This window comes from Meleagris gallopavo, chromosome 3 (genome assembly GCF_000146605.3).
Source record: "Meleagris gallopavo isolate NT-WF06-2002-E0010 breed Aviagen turkey brand Nicholas breeding stock chromosome 3, Turkey_5.1, whole genome shotgun sequence".
NCBI lineage: Eukaryota > Metazoa > Chordata > Aves > Galliformes > Phasianidae > Meleagris > Meleagris gallopavo.
This window is the reverse complement of record NC_015013.2, coordinates 91,655,472-91,666,472: the sequence shown is the minus strand read 5'-3', so window position 1 is coordinate 91,666,472 and position 11,001 is coordinate 91,655,472. Positions and strand designations below refer to the sequence as shown.

The 11,001-nt window shown below is 41.3% G+C and overlaps 1 long non-coding RNA gene across 1 annotated transcript; it reads left to right on the top strand.

Annotated features, from left to right (window-relative positions):
- Positions 1 to 6,568: 6,568 nt before the first annotated feature.
- On the top strand, positions 6,569 to 9,685 carry LOC116216510. The gene is made up of 3 exons (XR_004159403.1): positions 6,569 to 6,624; positions 8,840 to 8,881; positions 9,249 to 9,685. It is a non-coding gene; the product is annotated as an uncharacterized LOC116216510 (long non-coding RNA).
- The last annotated feature ends 1,316 nt before the right edge of the window (positions 9,686 to 11,001 follow it).

Sequence of the window (11,001 nt, the reverse complement as noted above, 5' to 3'; positions counted from 1 at the left end):
ACTTCATAGAGTTCATAAAGACATAGGACAACTGCATATGAATTTCCCACTTACACAAATTGGACATGCAGAGTTTTCATTCTTTATATTTCTTAGATACTGAGATGCAAAATGGTGAAAATGCAGTCATCGGCTGTCAGCAATTTGAAAACATAATTGTGTGCTTCAATGTGCATAATACAAATGAGGAGATGGAGAAGGCACTTTTAAGTTCAACATCATGTTTCTTTGAAAAGTGCAGGGCAAGGGTGGTGTTGGCTAGTCAGACTCGTGGCTGTGGCTCAAGTGAAAATAGTAAATGGGTAGGAGTGCATGAATAAAGATTATGAAGAATTAATGCCACCATCAGGAAGCATGTGCTTGTGGAAATAATATCAGGAGGGAATGTTCAGAGGTGGGAATGTGAAAAACAAGTAAATGTGACAAAACCTGCCTTTTTGTGCTGAGTGAAGTGGGTGATGATGGGATAGAGGATGGATCTTGTATCTGATTGCATTGAAAAGTAAATTTTGCAAAGATCTAAAGGCAGAAGAAAGACTTGCACCACACACACACACACACACACACACACAAAAAAAGAAAGAAAGAGAAAGGAACAGAAGTTCTGCTTTCTGAGATGGCATTTCTGTCCAGTTCACCTCTCCAAAAGGCCTGTTGAAAAAAGAATGGAATTAGAAACTTCCTTTTTCCTTCTGTATTTTGCCAGAGTAGATTCTGGAGAATTTAGGAAAGATGTTTTCATTACACCTTCTACTTGTAAGTTCTGATAGAAGGGATATATTTTGATAGATCTTGGAGGCAGAACATAAATAGTAAATGCTTGAATAGAACTATGCATATTTTGAGAATTACCCGAGCTTGTATCTGGAGGTAGAGGCAAGTTGCCAGAGATAAGTTTACAAATTTCTTCAGTCCATTAAGCATCTCAGAACCTGGTAGGAGCATAAGGAGATGGAAATATCTTGCAGTTCAAAAGGGTGTAAGTGGCACATGTGGTATCATGTTACCCAGAAAGGTTTTGGGGTCACATCTGGGCATGGCATCTCACTGCACTGGGACAGGAGGAAAGGCCTTTTGCAAGCTACTTAGTTTTCAGTGGAAAGGAAGACAGGAAAGATCCAATGTCCCAGATGAGAATTAAGTAGGACACCAGTACACTGAGTGACTTCATTCCTTGCCTGCTCTGTACACTTTTAGTTAGAGTGACAGTGCCCTAATTACAGCCCCTCTTTCCAGCTGCCACAGCTGCAGTGAGGCAGGTGCTGGTTATGCAAAGTCTCCCTAGGGGTCAGAAAAGTAGGATTGGTGTAGCAGAAATGCAGCAAAGTGGGTACTGGACTACACTAAGGATTTAAAAGTTATGTTGGATATTTGCATTCATAATATGGGTTTCTTCCACCATCAGGGCAAGGAAACACTGGAAGGCAAGTTGCCAAATTTCTTCTCTTGCTAACTAATGAAGACAATGAGTTGATTTGTTCACATCAATTTCCTACTTTACTGGTGAGATAAAATCCCAGGTCTCTCCAAGATCCCAAAAATTTACTTTCAAGGAGCAGAATTGGATGGGAGCATTTGTTCTAGAACCAGACGCTGATCTTTAACAGTAGAAATAAAATGAGTTTGGCTCTGGAATGGATCTCCGAGCTCTTCAGAATAAAAATACCCAACACTTCACCTTCTTGTCTGCATGAACAACAGTCCCAGCAGTGTACAGGCTTCTCTTCATTTCCACCTATAACATGGATGCCTGTGCATTAAGACTCTGTAAAGGCACACATGAACAACTGTTATTTTTTTAAGCAGGACAGAGTTTGCTCTTGGGCTTTCTGCCAGTACATCTGACGAGGGTGATTTACACAAGTAGACAGATTTACAGTCACCAGTTGACCACTTGTCTTTCCTTTCAGCCTGGTGATGAATTGCTCGAACATGAATGTATGGAGATACAGATATATCATACCAGTATATCTTATATCCTGGCTCACTCTGGGGTCATCAAAATCTCTCTTCTTCATTCTGGAAATAATTATATGTGTTTAGAAGAAAACATAGCAACCCCTCCCCCCAAACTATAACATTAAAAAATATCTGGTAATTTTGCAGTATTGTGCAAGAGTCAAAGGAAGAGTTATTTCTGTTTGTATGGCGACTAGATGTTTGGGAAAAAAATATCTATTATTATAGCCTGTGAAAGGGAAGGAAGGATTCTGCATCAAGTTTCATACAACATACCCCAAATTAAAAAGTAAATTTTCCTTTACAGTCATTATTCATTTACTGAAATTTAGAGTAGACTATCCAGAATTTATTTGTGGTAGAAATCTGGTCCTTATCCTCATTTATATTTCCAAATTTTGTTTCAAAATTCTCCCAGTCAAAGTATGTTTAACTAGCTCTTGCCTATGGCAAATCATTAAAGCAAGTCACTAAAAATCCAGTGCAAGGAGCATCTCTACCAGGAAATGTTGATGTAGCAGCAATGTATAGCTAAACCAGCAGACATCTAGCTAGACCAGGTTGCAATATTCACTCTGACATTTCACGTGCTTACAGGTGTCCAGCCACCTCAAATATTCCATATTCCACTTTGGCTGGATGTAGATTCAGCGGATGATGAGTATGTTTCATTATCTAGTTGAGCAGGCACTTCTGTCTGGTATGCTTGCATCACTACATTCAGATCTTCCCTTTTAATGTAGATATAGCCCGCTGTGGTACCCTGATACAAAGAGAGAACAGCTAAAACTAAGTAGACTGCCACTGGGAATCTGCTCTTTCCTTTTAAGTTTAACTTTAATAACATACTTGTTAATTGACAGAATTGCCCCAAGATAAAGGGGAACATTATAAAGCAAATTGTACACAAGCAACCTCCTCAGCGGAAACTCTCTTGACTGAGCAGAGATAATTTTCATGCAGTCTAATATTTTCCAGATTATGAAAAAAAATTAATTCAGTTCAGATTCACATTAAACGTGAGAGTTGTATTGCTAGTTATCTAGGAAAAGAGGCCAACCTCCATCTCACCACAACCTCCTTTTGGAGAGCATTAAGGTCTCCCCTGAGCCTCCTCTTCTCCAGATCAAACAATCCCAGTTCCCTCAGCCACTCCTCATAAGACTTGTGCTCCAGACCTTGCACAGGTTTGTTGCCCTTCTCTGGACACACTCCAGGACCTCAATGCCTTTGGCGTAGCATGTGGTGCAAAACTGAATGCGCTACTCAAGATGTGGCCTCACCAAAGCTGAGTAGAGAGGGATGATCACTTCCCCAATCCTCCTTTTTTATTGGACTTGATGATCTCTCTGGGTCTCTTCCAACTCGGGATATTCTATAACTGTGTTGGCTCTGAAAATGCTGGGAGTTTCCCTTTGGGGCAAGAGGACTAGTCTTGATGGGAAGTGAACTTGCCTGGGAAGTGAACTTTCTTGGGCTTTGGATCTGAGGATGTCAGAGCTAAAGGGATGTGCTGGAGCACAGGGTCTGAAGTCAAAGCTTTCTTGGCAATGGGAAAAGAAGTGGGATTAAAAAGGGGCATAGATTCAGAAGAGCACAAGTGTCAGAGATATTCACTGTAGACAAAAGACAGGGCAAACAGTTGCTCAGATCATTCTAAGGAGAGCACATAACGAGGCTCAGCTAAACCTAGATCCAGATTTGACTTGAAAGTTCAAAATATGGAGAATAAAATGTGTAATGAGAAAAAAACATAAGGATAATTTTTTTCCTTTTACTGTAGCAGAAAAAAATTAGATTTGACTACACCAGGAAAATATTGGTAGTACTTTTTTTTTTGCTCTGTTTAGAGAAGCAAATTTACCACTTGAGATATAGTTTATACCAGTTATTAGTTAACCTGTCAGTACTAGGAAGGATTAGGCTGAACAAGACCAAAACTTTCATTCCAGAAGAGTTTACATGAGTTTAGTTATTCTTGTTAAAATAAATATTTAAAGGAAAGAGTTGCCAGCACAACCAGGCTAGCTCTATAACAAATCTGTTGCAAGATAAAGTGGAATTTCCCTTCTCATACCAGATCAGTGAAGTTTTTCCTTTTTTTTTTTACTTTTTCCTCCTCTCTGTAATTCCCATTAACTCACCAGATAAGAGTTGTGTGAGAACCTCTACATTCCAAGGAGATTAGGTAACATGGCTGGAAGAAGGGAATGGATTGCTGAAGAATCTTGATAGAAATCAAGGGTCTTCTCCCCATACCTTTTTCCCAGTCTCTAATCTGCCTGTCTCTTTCCTGGTACCAAATTGCATTAAACAAATTACATTCATAATTCAAGTACACATACTTTAGCAAGGTGGGGGTTGGCCTCTTTTCCCGGGTAACTATCAACAGAACAAGAGGGGTTGAATGGCTTTAAGTTGCTCCAGGGGAGGTTCAGGTTAAATCTCAGGAAAAATGTCTTAGAAAGAGTGGTGAAGCATTGGCACAGGCTGCCAAGGAAGGTGGTGGAGTCATCATTTTGGAGGATTTCAGGAATGGCGTAGATGTGGCACTGAGGGACATGATGTAGTGGGCATGGTGATGATGGGCTGGCAGTAGGACTTGTTGATCTTAGTGGTGTTTTCCAACCTTGATTTTTCTACGATGCTATGATTCTGTGATTCTATGAAAATTTAATTAGCCCTAATCCTGGCTACATATCTGACTTTCTCCACACCCTGACATGGTAGCTGGGTGTGCAGGACAGGACAGGAAACTGGAATGAATAGACAATTTCTACCCCAAAATACAATAGAGAACAAGTAACTGCATTTGAGGGTGATTCATTGAATGAACTGATCTGCCAGCAGGAGATGAAATAGGAGTGGAGGCGAGCAAACAGTCCCAACATTTGCACACAGCCTTTGGCTCTGTATCTACCTCTGACAGAGACCTGCAGACTTTTATAGACTGGCAATGTTTTCACAGTTTGTCATGACAGTTAAGTGTACTCAAACCGAGAGCGAGAATTACAGATGTACACATGCTTCACCCTCACTGATCTCATTGCAACAGCACTGCTGAGGAAAGTAGATAGGGGATTCCATTCTGCTGCCACAGGATGTGAATAAATGTCATTGATTTCAGTGGGTACCACTGCTGCTCTGTTTGGCTCTTGGTAGCTGGATCTCCAGAGTAATAGCAGGGCTAATCCTGCTGCCAATTTTCTTCCTGTGTTTGTTGTTTTATGCTCTGCTTTTATTGAACTAATCACTGGCTATTAGGCAGAAACTTTCCCTCTGGCCTGTTATTCCATTATTGTTCATTATGAGTTTTTTTGCAATTCATCTGACATATTCGGCACCAACTTCTGCCAGAGATGAGGCTCAGAACCGTAGGCACCTTGGGGGTTCAGGATGCACAGAGAGCTTTGAGCTGCAGAATGGAAAACACTGCAAATGCAAATGGCAAGAGCAACACTGCATGCACACTCAGTTGAATTAAATACTCCTGCACTTCATTTGCCCTCATTGCTGCAGCTCACTGAGAGGATCCACGTGCTTCTTTGTGATTCCACAGCCTCGGTTTTCCAGCTATTTCCTCTTCAGAGCACTGCATTGCCAGCTCTGTTTTCATAGATACAAGCCTGCTCTAATCAGTTTTAGCAGGCTCATCATTTGGTTAGCTTCAAAGCTGTAGCTCAGTTGCTGAACCTCTTAACAGATAAGAAAGGCTAACTGGACAAGGGTTTTTTCCTGCCTTTAGTTTGTAACTGCCCTTTGTGGGTAGGTCAGAGTTGAAAGTTGATCTGCTTCATGTAACATTTGTCAGATTTCTTTCAGTCACCGTTGGATTCGTTGCTCACATCTTTGCCCAGAAAATGTGTTTTCATCACTTGTAACAAAGCCTCTCCTTGCCTGGTGTCACATGTCCATGCTGAAGGAGCATTGCCTTTGCTTTTTGTGTGCCTAAAGTTAAGCAACGCACTGATCTGCCACGGAATTCACTCTCTCCAAAGGGATCAAAAAGGCGAAGTCCTGTACAAACAGTACAATTTCCAGAACAATCTCCATAGTTAAAAACTCATGTGCAATAGGCTCTTTCCATGGCAACATCTTGCAGATAGCTGAGTTTCAACAGATACCTGGGCTGACACATTTATTATTCTGCACTGGAAGAACAGAACGTGAAATGATCTTATGTGCAAACGTAAGCAATATTCTGAGCAACTCAGAAGTGGAAAACTTCAACTACTATCTTTTCGTCTATCATGAAGTCTAAGGTTTAGGGTTCCTACCAGCAATGAATTTTTCATGGCAAGTATTTTCTTCCCTTTCTATTTGTGAAATAATTACAAGTATCTTTTGTTCATTCATTATCCAAACATGAGTTACATACCTTTACCCATTCATATTTGGTGTACAAGTCATTCTGCACATAACTTTCCACAGTGTGTACAATCTGAGATTTCTGAACACTGTTGCAGAGATTGCTTTGAGAGGGGGATGCTCTCTTTGATGCTTTGATGCCTCTTGATTGAATGGCTGTTTACCTAACCCGGCCAGTTGGAGCTGTGGAATGGGAGAAGTGGTACTTAACTGTCTTTAACCAAAGCACTCTGTCCACACAGGCACGCCTTCTCCAGCAACTGAACTTTAACTCATCGCAGCATGGGTTCAAGCATTGTAAGTTTGCCTCCCAGCTTTGTTCCTTCTCATTCTTTGAAGCCCTGTAAGTGAAGGATGCCCTTCCTATTCATGTATCACCTTATTTCTTGAGGTTTTCAGAGAGAAACTATCAGCTTAAACGAAAAGATTTTGCAAATAATAACAGGTGAAACAAACAAAACACAGACAGTTATGAAGTCCATAATATTTGTAAAACAAGAGATCTGCCTAGCATGGGGTAATGCTATTTACACACACACACTGTGATGAAAGGGAAAGGTGAGACCAGTAGGTGACAGAAAATTAAGCATCAAAGTGGAAACAAATTCAGATGGAGCTCAGAGTTACACAGGCATGAAGAAATGTATCAGCCCTTTTGGGTTTGGTGACTCACATGGGTGGAGCTTCATTTTCTGGGTAACACTGCAGAGGAATTACAGCACTTTTTCCTCCCAGTGTGTGGCTGGCATTTCGAGTCCCAAGTGGTCTTGCAAGAGAGAGATCAGTGACAGAAACCATATGTTTTTCCTCTATTTATTTTTGTCCTCTCCCCATCTCTCCTTTCCCCTTCTCTCAAACTGTCAGCATTCATGCCTATATCCCTTGTTTTGGGTATCTTGCTCTGTGCCAGGCTACTTTGCTTATAGGTTTCTCTATCTTACCAGTCTGGCTCGTTAACGATGCCTAAGACTGGAGTCATACAGCTTCACAGTGACACCTCCCTTCCCCTCAGCTCTCCTTCCCTGCTTCAGGGATTCTCCGTGCCAATCTCGTGGATGTTTCCAATCTAGAGCACAGCACAGGCATTGTATGAATTGCATATGTTCAAACACAGGCGTTCAGAGAGCTGCAGCATCTGCCGACAGCGTGGGGTCCGGGGGTTATTTAACAGGAAACGTCTTGGTGAAGGACCTCTCCTCCCGACAGCCTGCTGCTTTGTGTCTGCTCTTGGGATGAACAGCAGTCCCAGCCCAGACAGGGCCCCTCTGTCCGACCGCTGAACTGCACTCCTCATGGTTTCCAGTTGCTTTGGCTAGACAAGAAACAGCGGAGCTAATGGACAGAAGGGGTTATTAATTTGCATTTGAATACAGCCCAACACAGTTGCTCAGTGTTACTGCTGGGTAATGGGAAAATTAAGCTAAAAGGGAGTTAGCATATGGAAAAGAAATGTAGCTGATGCTGCGAAAGCAGACTGCAGTTGCGGTGAATTAGTGCCCACAGCTGCTACACAGGATGCCTTCCTGCTCTCGGGGCAGGTAGCACTGCAAAAGTAAATATTGTCTTTTACTCACATTATTATACAGTGCAGAGTGGCTGGAGAAATAAAATAAACCTAGAGGAATACGAAAAAGTAGAGGAAATAAATGATGCCGCAATACTGATGATGGCCTAGTGATAGAAAAGCCACAGAAGCAAAGGAATGCAGCGGAGGAGATCCTGCCATCCTAAGAAAAACAATAAAAACCCATAGAAATGTATCCGTTGACTTGTGGTGGGCCACCACTGTTTTTCAGGAGCAAGTCTGATTAATCATAGCCATTCTGCCTGAGTCAGAGGGAGACCAGAGCTACATCTCTATGTGTGTTGCTGGGCATTATTATAGCTGAGAGCAATACATGGTTACTGTCTCAGAGCTACAGCTTCCTCTGAGTCCCCCTCTGAGTCCTCCCATGATAAGATATCACAGTCTGGGTTTCTTTTCCTGTGCAGAATGGCTCTGTGAGCTGTCTGTTTTCCCAGGGGATCAGAGGAAGGTTTGAGAGGGTTCACACAGTCAGCTCGTGTGGAGCTCTGGGTCTTCATTTTTATTCATTCAGCCCTGATTTGGATTGTAGCATTCACTGTTGCAACTTCACTGTGGCATCAATTCACTGCAGAGTACTGTGGAGAGTAACAATTCTTCCCTCTATTATCCTGAAATTAGAAGGCTTAGAATCATGGAATCATTAAGGTTGGAAAGACCACAAGATCAACCATCAACCCATCACCACCACCTTGACACTAAACCATGTCCCTCAATGCCACATCTACACCTTTCTTGAAAACCTTTTTCTTACCACACAAACTGTCTACAACTTGAATCAAAATGCCAACCTTTCTAAAGGTGCTAAGGCCATCCAGTGCTCAATATAACCACCAAAAACTTTCAGTATCCTTTGAATTTTGTCATAAATATTCCCAAAAAATGAGCAGCTGTGGAGATGAATTATTTTTTTCTTTTGCTTTCCAGAGCGATGCCCAGGATTTAGTTACACATCTGCTAGCAGTAGTGGTGAGTGCTTAAATATGCTACATGGCTTTGAACTGCTCAAGCACAGTTTTAGAATGATATTGTCTCTTCTTATTATTGACTGTATCAGATGAATCCTATTTCAGTCCTTTTCTTGGCTGCTGAACTCATTAGGAAAAAAGTTAAACTTTTAATCTGATTCACATTTAGCAGTTTTGTTTACTGTTTTTATTTTGTTGTGTTTTGTTTTTAACAGATCATTAAATTCTGAAGCCTGCACCATGCTGCTTTTCAACTAGTGTTGCTATTACCAAATTCTTTCTCAGGGTTTGCTATCTCCTTCATAAATCATTATGTCCCCATTTAGCAAATTTAATAACAGGATCTGGTTTCAATCCTTCGTACACAGAAAAGCCACTTCAGCTTTTCATTTGGATAAGGAACTTGATGGAATGCACCTGGAGCATGCTGGGGCCGTGCTGCTAGGGCTACAAAGACATGGGGCTGCCTCACCTCTGCTGCAGGAAGACAATGGATAAGGGATGAAGAATAAAGGTAAACCAGAGGAGATTTTTTATTAGTTATTATGGTGCATGCATTAAGACATGCTCTTGTAGTAAAACAGCACACTCTCTGTTTTACATTATCTGAATCATAGAATCACAGAATCATAGAAAAACTCTGGAAAATCTATTGGAAAAACCAATAAGTCTAGTCCTACCATCCCTACCAGGCCTATGACCAGTCTAGACTATGTAACTCATTGCCACATCTACCCATTCCTTGAACACCTCCACGGACTCCACCACGTTCCTGGGCAGCCTGTTCCAACGCCTCACCACTCCTTCTGAGAACAAACTTTTCCTAATATCTAACCTGAACGTCCCCTGGTGCAACTTAAGGCCATTATCTCTTGTTCCATCTACAAGATATTTAACCTCATCTGTAAATACTCAGAAAGGAAAATACATCATCTGTCACTATAGAGGCACAGAGAAGCAGAAGGACCTTGGAGCAGTTTTCATCTTGGTCACAAACTGTAGGTATGAGGACAAAAGATATCAAGGTGAGGAGAAGAAAAACACCAAAAACTACTCCTTAATGAGCATCTCTCGCATTTTGTCTATCCAGCCATATCTTTGCAGGTGATCACTGCATGCAGGCTTATAGGCATTCACTAAGTCATAGCTGTGTAGGCTTAAAGGCATTTGCAGAGTCATAGATGAAATAGATCCACTCATTTGTTTACCCCACAGTCATAGTTTCAGGTAGATGCTCCTCTAAAGTTACTTGACAGCTGAATACAGGGATGTATGCAGGTCTCAAGCATGCTCCAGGTCTCACAGCACAGATGTTATAAGCACATACAGAAGGACACTCAGTATTTGATCCTCCCTTGTCTCGAAATCTGCAAGATGGGAACTGTAAGATTTGTTTTCCTCAGAAATTTGGGCCCAAATTGAAAGAGCACATGGTTCTCATACTTTTGATGGTGAAATGTGTCCTTGTTTGAACTCTGTGGCTATTCTGCCTGTGAAGCAGAACTCTGTGGCTATAAGCCTGTGAAGGTTTTGTTCATTGTATTAATCTGAGATCTACAAGAGTCTGTCTCTGTATCCTGCCTGCACAGCTCATAGCCCTTCCTGAGAGCTCATTAGGCAATTGAATTTCATGTAAGGCCCAACCAAAATCCTACTGGAGCCAGTGAATGATTGATCCAAGCCCTTGAACTGCAGTAGTACAGGCAAAGAAAATTGTGAAAACTTTCTGCTTTCAACACATCAGGACATTTAATTTCTCTACTTTATGTCTCTTTCTTCTTTTGTCTTTTTTGGAGTTTGAAATATTTAGGCCAATTTCCCCTTTTTAAATCTGTTTGCTTTTCTAAGTCAGTTACTGCTCAAGGAGAAAATAAGCAGTAGGAAGAAACCAAGACAGAACTATGAGCGGACAGTGAATGGAACTCTCTTTAACTCATCAACAACCAGAAGAGGGATGGTGAGCCACAAAAAAATGTCTGAATAATGATGCTATTAAAAACAATAACAACAAGAAGTCATCGTATATTCTGGTTTTGCAATTAAATAGCATCCTTTATCTGATGAGCTCCTTGTGCTTTATACACTTCAGTTAATTAAACCTTCCTCACGCACATGTTATGT